Genomic DNA, 11984 nt, shown 5'->3' with positions numbered 1-11984 from the left:
GCTGTGTTAGTCCAGTTTAGCTCTTTAGCTGTCTTTCTTTGAAAGCTGCTGAGCTTTGTCAGGTGTGCTGTATTACAGTCCTTTGTTGCATAATAAAGCTGCTTCTTTCTCACAAACTGTAATTCCTCCCTTAAAGTGTTACGGCATAGTTTTGGTGGTGGTTTTTTTTGTTTGTTTGTTTGTTTTGTTTGTTTTTGTTTTTTTTTTTTTTTTTTTTTTTTAATCTTACAAGCAGTGCTGAGCCAGGAGACAAAGTGAAACGGTAGACTTTAGAATGAGATATATTAAAATTCTCACACCATGAAACATACATTTAATTATAATAGTGGTTATATAGTATTACATGCAGTTACTTTGGAACAAAGGTGAAGGAGATTGTTTAATACTCTTGATACATGTTTAATCAGCTAAAAATGCTGCTCTGCTATAATATACCTTATTAAATTAGTTCAGTGGTAATTATTATGTGATATGGAATGATGGAAAAATCAAAGAAACAGAGTCTTGAAAGTTCTTTTAAAATAATATTACTGAAATTATTCATCATATATAGAAATACAGGACAGATTTTTAGACACTAGAATAGTGTCTAAAAGAATGGATCTTGGAAAATCAAATTACTGACAGTAACTTTCCATTTGGTGAAGGATTTTACTTATGAGTATGCCAAGATTATGCAAGGATAATACCATGTAGACATTTCACAGATTTATGGGTGTTGTTCCTGAGGCGATCACACAGAAGTAATTAGATGCAGTAAATTTCTGAGAGGAGAAAAATACAGTGAGTAAGGCTGGTCTGCAATAGCAAATAGTTATAGCTCTGCAACCATGTTCTGTCTTTCCTTGATTGTCTGGGTATGCATCTGCTGTTGTTTTGACTTTGCAGGCAAAAGTGGCAAGGCTGAACCAATGACTCCCTTGTAACAGTCACAGGCCATGCTGGTGCTGGGGAATTCCCACAGTGAGGTCTAAACCCAACATTTTTGTATGTCAACAGCCTGTTTGGGAGATCTGGAGGTCACTGCCAAAGCACGTGGCCCCTTTGTGGATAGATATTTTTGCTTCCAAGGGGACAGATGTCCTTAGGGAACTCTGCTCAGTGGGAAAGGAAGAATTTTCTGATTAATTAACTACAGAAAGTGAAAGAGAAAATGAGTGTAATTTCCTTGGACCTGCTCAGAAGCAGGTTCAACATATATGTTCCCATTTTGCCTTCCTAACTTAGATTACTTGATTAAGTATTAAAGATTTAGACTGCTTTCCTTTAAATAAATGCATTTTATGGAATAAAATGAAAGGGGAATTTAAAAATAAATGAAAGGATAAATTTCTCCTGTTGAGAGTACTGTTAGCACTTGTAAGATATCTGGATGATTTCTGAAGCTTAAACTATAGATCTCATTGTATGCTTTAAATACTAGACATTTTAATGGCTCATTAAGCTAATATACGTATGAAAGAATAAAAGCTGCATTATTCTCAGTTAATGTAATGCAGTTTTAGAGACAAATGTATTACAGTATTCAGTATAATGAACTCAGCAGGGCCTCCTCCCCTTTGCTGAGATTAATGCACACACAGAAAAGGAATTGATAGGTATTTTATTCTGTCCCAGCTGAAGAACTACATATGAGACTCTAGTCAAAGACAATGCAGCTGCTACATTATCACCAGACGTGCCCATTGGCACATTCACATCCCTGAATGTCAAACCAATGTTTTGCCACAGTGCGTGAGACTCCCCTTAGCAAGCAGAATGGTAAGTTGGCATGATGTATAGCACTGACTGAAGCAAATACTTCTCACATTTTGACTTTACTATGTCTCTTATTTTAACCAGGGACATGCTCTTATAGCCCTTATGCAAAATTTCTAATGAAGTTATATGCAATTATCCTTGGCTATGACCATAGAACAGCTTTGGTTGAAAGGACCTTAACAATCATCTAGTTCCAACCCTCCTGCCGTTAGCAGCAACACCTTTGACTAGACCAGGTTGCTCAAAGCCCCATCCACCGTGGTCTTGAACATTTGCAGGGATGGGGCATCCACAACTTCTTTGGGCAACCTGTGCCAGTGCCTCACCATACCATAAAGAATTTCTTCCTCATAGGTTATCTAACACTACCCTCCTTCAGCTTAAGGCCATCTCCCCTTGTCCTATCACTACATGCCCTTGAGAAAAGTCTCTCTCCAGTTCTCTTGCAGGCCACTTTAGATACTTGATGGCTACTATAAGGTGTCCTTAGAGCCTTCTCTTGTCCAAGTTGAGTAACCCCAACTCTCTCTGCCTGTCTTCATAGAAGTGCTCCAGCCCTCTGATCAATCAAGGCATTTAAGTCAATTAAGCAAATCCATAGTGTTCACATGCTTTAATGGATTTAAATTATGTTTATGGATTGCCTTTTATGTGAATGAAGATTGCCTGATAAAGATATACAGAAATTGTCCCTGAGTTACTGACCAGGTACCGATATCTTTGGTATACTGAGTAATGACTAACATTTGGCACCATTTTCTGTGGAATTATACCTGAGATACACAGTTTCATCTTAGGTAACTATATTTCCATGAAATGGTCATTAGAGACCTCTCAGAAACTTCGCTTGTTTAGAAGTAATAATTTATTTATGTGTTTGCTTAAGTTTGCCAGGCACTAGGAACTAACAGCTTTGCAACTGTTCCCAGTGTGAAAATAAGATCTTAAAAATATGATTGTCTGGCTCTGCTGGTTAGCTGAACATTGTATGTGTTTAGCAAACTGGAAGAAAAAGGATGAACTTGCAATAACTTTAAATACTGTGATAATATTAAAGAGAGACATACTTAATTGTATGTCTGTAGAAGTGTCAGAGGAGTTGTAGTGAATACCAGAAAATCTGAGATTCAGTTGAATGGGTGAAACTAAATCTGATGCTGTTACCAACCCAACAGTTGTTTAAAAATGGGAGGTTGGTAGACTTCATTAGATTTCTAACACTGTTTTAAATAGCTCTTGTGATAGACAATACCTCTGAACATATGCATAATAATAAAGTAGTTTGCCTTGATCAGACATCACAATGAATGTAAAATTAATTTGCAGTATTAGTACACTCCTGAAATTACAGTTTTATTCATTCAGAGCTCTGGATATATTGCTGACAGTCCCTGTGTTTTAATTCTGCAGAAGTCATGACTAGAAATTGCAAGGAGAACAAAACATGCTGATTATCCAAAAATCAATTTCATTGTTAACTGTGGGGAAATACTGAAATGAAACTTTACTCACAGAAAGCAGAGGTAGTGGCATATTTATGCAGTGGTGCCTGCTAAATTTGTTTCTTCTTTATTAATTTTCTTGGCTGAGAATGAGGGCTCAGATATGAAAAACAGAAGCTACTCTTTTCTGTTATTATTTCACACTATAAAATTAATTTTCTTTCTGTATGTACTAAGGTATTATTTCTTTAGATTACTGGGAATCTTACTTTGTCCTCCCCAAAAAACATACTTGTGAAACTTGCTCAAAGTTACTAAACAGGGTTTGCTTACGTGCTCCTGATGAGCAGGGTGGCCAGGCAAGCAAGAGTGGGTAATAATTAAAGCAGCAGTTGTACTGTTGCTGCTATAAGAAAATTCTTGTTTTGGAGATGTAACTGTTCATGCCAGAATGAAATTATTCTAGTCTAGGTATGTTTTAATTTAATAAATAATGGCCAGTCTTCGCGAGCGAAGATTTGGGAAAGGTCATTAACCCTTTGAGCCTGCACAGTGGATTTTTTAGGTGAGACACAGCGTGTGCTGAACTGAGCCCACCCTTTAATCCTGAGGTTCATCTGCCGGGGCCGAGCAAGCTTGGACAGTGGCAGTGAGGTCCCCAGGACGTAGGTTTGTTTAGAGTGACCTTCTCTTAGATGGATTGTCTCACAGGGCTGACGAGCTCCATCTGCCTGGGGGGCTGGGAATTGAACCCGGGTCGCAGCGGTGAGAGTCCTGCACCCTAACCACTAGACCACATATATAAGCTTCATAGCAATTACAGTGAAGTGTACGTGTTAACACTTCCAATTTTCTCTGTGCATGGAAAATGATGTCCTAGTAAATGACTTATTTTCGTTCAACTGTGAATGAGGGCTCTGGGAACTGTGAGATCTTTCTGCTGTGCCTTGGTGAACTGAGAAGTCTCTCTAGATTGTAGCTATATCATAGCACATATTGCAAAGTGTTGCAGAGTTTTGGTTTGCAGGCTACGGTGCTAAGACAGTGCCAGATTCCATATGTGCTCTGTGTATGTGGGGGTGTTTGTATGTATATGTATGAGGAGTCACTTGCTCAGGTGGTCAGCAGACTTGCCACGGGAAGATGAGTCACAGGTATAAGATGTTTCTGTCATATAGCATCCTGGTAAGGGACTGGAGAACTGAAAACTCAGTTCCTTTCCAAGAATGGTACAACTATGCTGGCTCTTTATATATTTTAATGAAATCATCAAACCAAAACTGGTAAGGAATTACAGTGGAAAAGGTGGTAAATACAGATTGTTCCTTGAGTGGCTGAGCAAATGAATTATACTTCTTTATGGATCTGTGTTTTGTCATTGAATGCCCTAGTGTTTAATAAGGTCAAAACATTTCCTGCAGTTGGGGGATTCATAATAACTCTTTTAACTGTGGATTGTCCAGAGTCTAATCGGAGTGAAATTCGCTTTAAACTTTTTTCCATAATGAATGCACTAAATTGCAAAAATATCTTAAGAAGCTTTTTTAACTTCAATAGCATGGATATAGATAATGTACTGATACTTCACAGTTGACAGCTCATCTGTTGCCATCTAGCAGAAACAAATTGACCTGGGAAGAGATTTTGAAAAATAATGGCAAATTGCTACTTGAAAACTGCAACATAAGAGAGACGATCATAAAAATAGATTTCTTCTGCAAAATATAACAATAGTTTCATTAGTAGTTTAATAACAGTGGATGATAAAATAACTCAATCTGAATGTTTTACAGTAGGAATACCTAAATGCTAATTTAGTAGAGATTAGCAATAAATTGTTCCTGTGCTGATTTCCAGTGTGGGAAAGATGCTAATCTATAGAAAACATGAGTATGAAGGGTGAGAAACGCCAAAACAAATCATGCTTATTTATAATAACTTAAAAATGTATTCCTTCTGGTGCTGTATGCTTGATATGTCTTTACTTTCTGAAAACAAAATGTACTTTATACTTATAGTAGCTTGACATTATTAAATGCTTTTTAAGATACAATTTAATGCATTTGAAGGCATATTGGTGATTAACAAATATTTCTGTCTCTCTGGTCTTGTGGCTGTGTCTTCATTATAGAGAGGAAAATACACATTCAACTTCCTCTTAGCTCACCTGTAGCTACTAGTCCCAGATAAAATCCTCATCAAGCCAAAGTGTTTGTAGTTTTCAGCCAAGTTAGCCAACAGACAGGTGAGCCCTTGAAGGAAGGTCATTAATTGAGATATTGATGTGTGCCCTATGGGTTTTCAGTGACAATGTCTAAGTTCCCATTTTTTGTTCAGAACAAAAATGGAGCTCGTCAGCCCTGTAAGGCAATCCATCTAAGAGAAGGTCACTCTAAACAAACCTACGTCCTGAGGACCTCATTGCCACCGTCCGAGCTCGCTCGGCCCCGGCAGATGAACCTCAGGATTAAAGGGTGGGCTCAGTTCAGCGCACGCTGGGTCTCACCTAAAAAATCCACTGCGCAGGCTCGAAGGGTTAATGACCTTTCCCAAATCTTCGTTCGCGAAGACTGACCATGACTGACTATGTCATATACTGATGAAATGAAAAGGACTTTACATTTTGCAGTTCTGGTATCACTTCAGTGTATGACTGAGGAGAAAACAGTGCTGAAATATTGAAAAGTGCCTGCTTCTTTACATGAATCTTCTTTGAGATAGAGGAATGGCCATGGGTTTCTGGAGACAAAAAGTGGTCTGAACCAAGTTTACTCAACTTTTGATATAGTTTCTTTTCTAAACTCAATGAAAATTTGCATTCAGAGTCAACAGAAACATGATTTAAGCCTATACAGTAAATTAAGGTTTAATATTATATCCTGAGTATTGAGGTTATTTTCTTCCCTAATATTTGTATCTAGAGATTTTTTTTTTCTCTGAATAGATTAGGAAAGAATACTTTTATGCTAATCTACTGCCATCTCAGTACTTTGTCAGTATGATCTCTATTGACCTGCTCTGTTCCTGGTCTGCCAAGAATATTTCTTTCTTTAGGACCTAATCCCAACCACATACCACATTTGTGGGTTACCATAAAACAGTTTGCTTTCTAGCTGTACTTGTGTTCAGCCATAGGTCAGATTGCACCAATAAAATAGTGGAGATTTTCTGTACTTTATTTCCTTGCTAGCACTGAGTCAGTTCCTTTCTTAGGCCACTTTGGAGCTGGGATGAGATGGCGGGGTGCTAGACATTTGTTTGAAACATGCTCCCCAAGAAAGAAAAGAGGGAGAGGAGAAGACGGGAAAAGATGATATAGCTAGAACAGAAAGATCTCAGCTCAGGGCATGACTGGAGAGATTTTGAACTTGGAACTACAGTGGCGTATCTCAGTCCCTTGACTGACCAGATTCAGTGTTTTTTAGAAAATGCTACCACTTTTTTCTCCTATGTGACCTTTCTGTGCAGTCAAAATCTGGAGGGTCAGGGGACGTATACAAGGCCAACATCTGCTGCAGGATAGAACCATATGGCAGCCGGAATATGGATGTAGAACTGCAGTTTTGCAAGTACTTTTGGGTACCATCATTAGATATGTGGGCTGCAGGCTGCTTGGTTATTGAATAATATATAAACCCCCAAGTATTTTCCTTAGAATGTAATTATTCAGATCAATGCCAAGAAGAAGAGACAGGGAGAAGCAATAGGAAGGACGTGGGTTTTGTTTTTAAGGAAAGAGGAGTTTGGGAATGTGTTTGAGGTAGAACAGGAAGATGGAACAAATTTAGATTTATGTTCAGTGCTGCACATTCATAGAGGGAAACCTTAGATTAAAAGCTGAAATGGGAGAAGTTCTGCCGTGCAATGAATAGTATATTAAGAGATGTATAGCACAGTGAGGTTGTGAAACTAAAGTGTGTCTCAGTGCTCTCGGATAGAAACTATTATCAGCATGGTCACCAAAGGGATGAGTTTGGACTTCCATTTTTATTTCACTGTAATGCTCTTCAGATGTAGAAACTTAAAAAATAGCTTTCTAATTTGAAGGTGAGAAAATCATATTCCTTATTTTCTGAATAGTAGAGTGGCTCTATTATAGGTGAATTTGATGTAAAACTTAGCCTGTAAAAAAACCCAAAAGTTATTTCCTGATTCAAAGGAGTAAAATAACCACCACTACAACTTAAATTTTCTCTTACAGATTTTGGCCTATTTCAAAATTGGTCCACTTTAGGCAAGAAGGTGATGGGGTCTAAGCTAGGTTGTTCCTTATTTGTTTATCCACTATGTCTGAATGTTAGGCTGAGGTACCTAGGTTTGACTGGCCAAAAAACCACTACTAAATATTTCCATGCTTCTGCTTTCCATCCTGTTTAGTCACCCTTGTAAAGTCACTTGAAGTTTTGTATCTACGACAGAACAAGTAATAATTAGCAGTAATTCTGAACAGAGAGGAAAAAAAGGCTTAGAAGCATTGCATTTAATTAAAAAAAAATGGATTCTGACTTTATTTGCATAGCCAAGTGATTTATTTCTGTACATATTGTCTGCCAGAGATCCTTTCATAATGTTAAGTAATGAAATCTGAAGACACTATGGGTTATTATTTTGGTATATATGCAATGTTCAATGTAAAGTGGTTTCATGACGAGAACTGAAATGAGACACAGATGATTCGTTTACACATTTATTTACTATCCTGCTTGTTCTATCAGACTGAAATGGAGAACAATGCATTTATTTTACAGACAATTGACATAAATTAAACAGATATTTTGATGTTGAACAATTGTACAGACTACAACATGCATATTAATATGTAGATTGGTGCAGAAATATTTAGTTGATCAGCAAAATCTATTATGACAAAAATAATAATCACATTTCCTTTCTTATGAAGTTAAAATGCAGCTGATATGGAGACATTGATACGAATATCACTAAATGTGAGAAGTTATTAGTCTAGTGAAATCAAATGGTTAGTTGAAAAAATAAAGCTATTGCCAAAGTTTTATCTACAGAAAGAAACTAAATCAAAATGTTTCTAACAAATACAATAATAATGAAAAAAGCATGTTTGATGCAATTACCATTGCAAAATGCCCTATTATTCCCTTGCCCCACCCCCAAATACAAACAATGCATGAAGCAAAAGCAGCATATTCTCCCACAAAATGTCTGGGGCATTTTGTAAAGGCAGATGAATGAGATTAGACAAGACTTATCACATATGCTTTTATCTCCTAGTGACAGTACTTTTAAAGAAAGATATGTTAATAACATAGCAATTTATGATGAAATGTTGCTAAATCTGTAAAACTGAACAATAGTGAAGACACTACTACGCCCCAAGAGAACTTGAAAAAATACTGTTGTGCTTTTTTTGTTTGCAGCATTCAGAGCATTCACAGAGGAATACAAAGTAAAGTTCATTAAATTCAATAAAACTAATAATAGTCATGCTACTGTACCTATGAAACTAACACAGTAATAATGTATAAACATGAATTAGTACACATTTTTAGTTGATATTTACAGTGATCTTAAAGCAATAGGCTATGTATTCAATGCTCAGCTTCTTTGTACACTAATCCCTCCATGTTTCATCTTATCAGCATGGCTCCTTTGACTTTTGAAAGAGTTATATAGGTAAAACTCTTCAGAACTCTAAAAATTTAGAGGTATAAATCCAGAACTCTGCATCCTAGCAGTAGTACCCATGATTGTCCCCAAAAGTGGTTTGGTTTTTTTTTCCCCCGCTTTATAACATGTTACAAACTGTTCCTTTTGCCTAATGCTATAATATATTGCTCCATCCTTCAGTTTTATACAGGCAGAATTCCCATTGTCATTCTGCTTAAGGACTTCAAGAACAGGCATAAGTGTTTTGTATTCTGAACCTCCACTGAGAGATGCTATCTGAGCAAAACTTAGAGCAAAAATATCACTAAAACTTATGTCCTTCACCTTGAAATCATTAAAAAAGGTAAGAAAAGGAATAGGCTTTTTGTTTCTTGCATTACTTTTTACAAGGTATGTCCTAGACATCAGAGCAACTCAGCACACAATCAAAACCCTACTAGTTCCTCAATTTAAATAAATTTAAACTGTGATCCAAATGGAAAGATATCTAGACATGGTAAATAAGCACAAAATACTCAAGCTGGGCTTCTGATCCTCCATCACTGTATGGCCATTTGCTTTTATTCATACCATATAAAGTAAGAGTTACTGTTAAGTGAAAAAGGGCTACTTACAGTCAGTTTAATCATTCCACTGATTCTGGAGTAAGTCAGTCTAGTGTTGTCTGTACTGTCTTCATCAAATATAACACCAACTTTAGACCAAACTGACTGTAGAACTATGCAGTACGTACGAGTTTGGTCCAAACTACAAACCTCAACTATCCAAAGGTTATCAAGAATGTATTGTTTGAATGATTTCACCTATGCTAAGCTGGAGAACACACCGGCGACAATTTCATCTTTGGCTATATATTGCTCTTTTTATGCAATACTACTGATGACAATAACAAAATCTGCTTGAATAAGGGATTTAGCCTACATGGACTAGAGATAGTAACCATGGGTGAAATAGTCTATGTCTACATTAGCAAGTAGTACAATACAAGCAGATTTGTTGAGGAAAAGAGTTTGTGCTGACAATCTATACTACATGTACTAGGGTACAGTTTTGGACTAGCTCTCATCTGGTGCCAGGGCCTGAATGCTTCATCCTGGTTGCAGCACAGCAGATGCCCTCATGGAAGAAGTTTTCTGGTTCAGCTTCATCTAAAAGTAATTCAGTTTGCATGGTCCAGGATTGCTCTGTGATGTGAACCAAAGCATGAAAGGCAGGGATAGCTGAGAGATTCATGTCAGGAGAACTCTCTTGATTTGCACTAAGATGCTGGTGTAAACATAGCCATAGAATTCCAGGTTTAGAAGTGTACATCACTCCTGCTGATGCTGAATATGTATTTAAATATTTATTTGAGTTAAAAAATTACCTTAATGAAATTAATTACACAGACTGCTCTTAGATTCAGGGTTTACATTAATCACAGGACTACAGTCAATGTCTAAGGTAATGACAGGTCCCCATTCTGTTGATAGGTTTAATTAGGATAATCTTATCTTCTTTTGGATTAAATGTTAGCTAATACCATGTTCTTTAGCTACTTTTAAGTAAAAAGAGCACTAATATTTGTCTGCTACTTCCTTGTTCCACAATGGCATTCATCTGGATCTGTGTTAGGTGTCATAAAAGAAAATTCAACAGTAATCAATAATAATGTAGGACTATAAGGTATCATTGCTGTTTTGGAAGAAATCTCCATTGTACTAAAGAGTAATACTTACTAAATATCATAACACAACATTTTCAAAAAATAGTGCTTAAACCTGCCACAAAATAAATACAAAGACAAGTACATTACCTCACCTACAGCTGTCCTGTGGTGTATGACCACTGAACAAGAAAACATCACATGATGCAAACAATTTTATCTCTCATTTTTGCCTGCCAGTCACCTAACTTTTCTTTGGTAAGGAAACTGATAGAGGACCTGCAAAGGATTTGGCTCCCAGAACACCTGATCTGTTTTAGAAAGCATTTCAGCTGGAGTTTAAACTGAGCACCGCTAAGTAGTAAAAACAGATTGGACAAGAGACAAATGTTCACACTTAGACGAATGGCTCTCTTACTAGCACTTACCAGTCAAGTGCTTTTACAAAAGTTCTTGCAAGAACACTGAAACATCTTGCATGGAGCATGGGGACACTGTGGGGGGACACTGGAGGACTGGTATGGCTAGAACAATAACAGGAAGAAGTGACAATCAGTTCTTGTTCCTTGGTTCAAATGCAACAAGAGTTCATCTGGCTATTTGCACCAGACTACCAAAACACTTTCCTGACAAGACACACTTATCATCTTCTTGGGTGCGTTGCCTTCTGACCACTCCCAAGAAGAAGAGAAGATTGGTATTTGGATGGCAATGGGAAGAGATCCAAAGATCAACAAAGATAGCAATACATAGTAACTTCTTTTTCAGGAAAGTCTGAAAAATGATTACACATCGGATGTTCATGTGGCAGGCGAGTGGTTAATAGCATCACTGAAAACCTCAGTAGAGACCTGCTGGTTCTAGGATAAAAATTAAGATGGAGTTGGACTGGAATTAAATCTTTTGCTACTGACATTCTTCCTCGTTAAGTGTGAACAAGAAGTATTGTATATATGATTTATTATATCTCTTTTTTTACATAGTTTACTAAAAGATGCCTTGTTTACTTACAGTTTCCGGCCCTTCTTCCCCCTTTGCTGTGTTTGCATTTCTTGCTCAATCTGTGCTGGCTACTTTGAAAGAAAAAGGCATATTGCATTTTTTTACTTTTAAAATATTTTTTGCATGATCAAAATATTAAGATTTATTTTCTATCCAAGTGATTCAAAAGCTATTTGAATGAAAAAGCCCTGGATATTTTTACTAGTCTGAATATATTTGCAATAGGGCTTCAAAAAGACAACTGGTTTTGTACTGGACTGTGTTTTAGAGGTTGAAGGAGTTAATTAAATAATTTGAAGGTAAACCTTGAAGGAAACAGAAGCTCAGTCAACATGTAGGGGAAGAGGTCTGCTTTTAAAAGAACTTGTTTTCCAAGGAATACAAATATGTTGCCAGGTGTTACCTGTTAGGAAATGACTCCAGAATCCAATTGTCAATTTGATTTATGAATGGTATAGGTAAAAGTACAACTGTCTATACAGACTTTGGGT

The sequence above is a fragment of the Lepidothrix coronata genome, unplaced genomic scaffold, assembly GCF_001604755.1.
Source record: "Lepidothrix coronata isolate B3197 unplaced genomic scaffold, Lepidothrix_coronata-1.0 Scaffold36, whole genome shotgun sequence".
Lineage (NCBI taxonomy): Eukaryota > Metazoa > Chordata > Aves > Passeriformes > Pipridae > Lepidothrix > Lepidothrix coronata.
Note: the sequence above shows the minus strand (reverse complement) of the source record.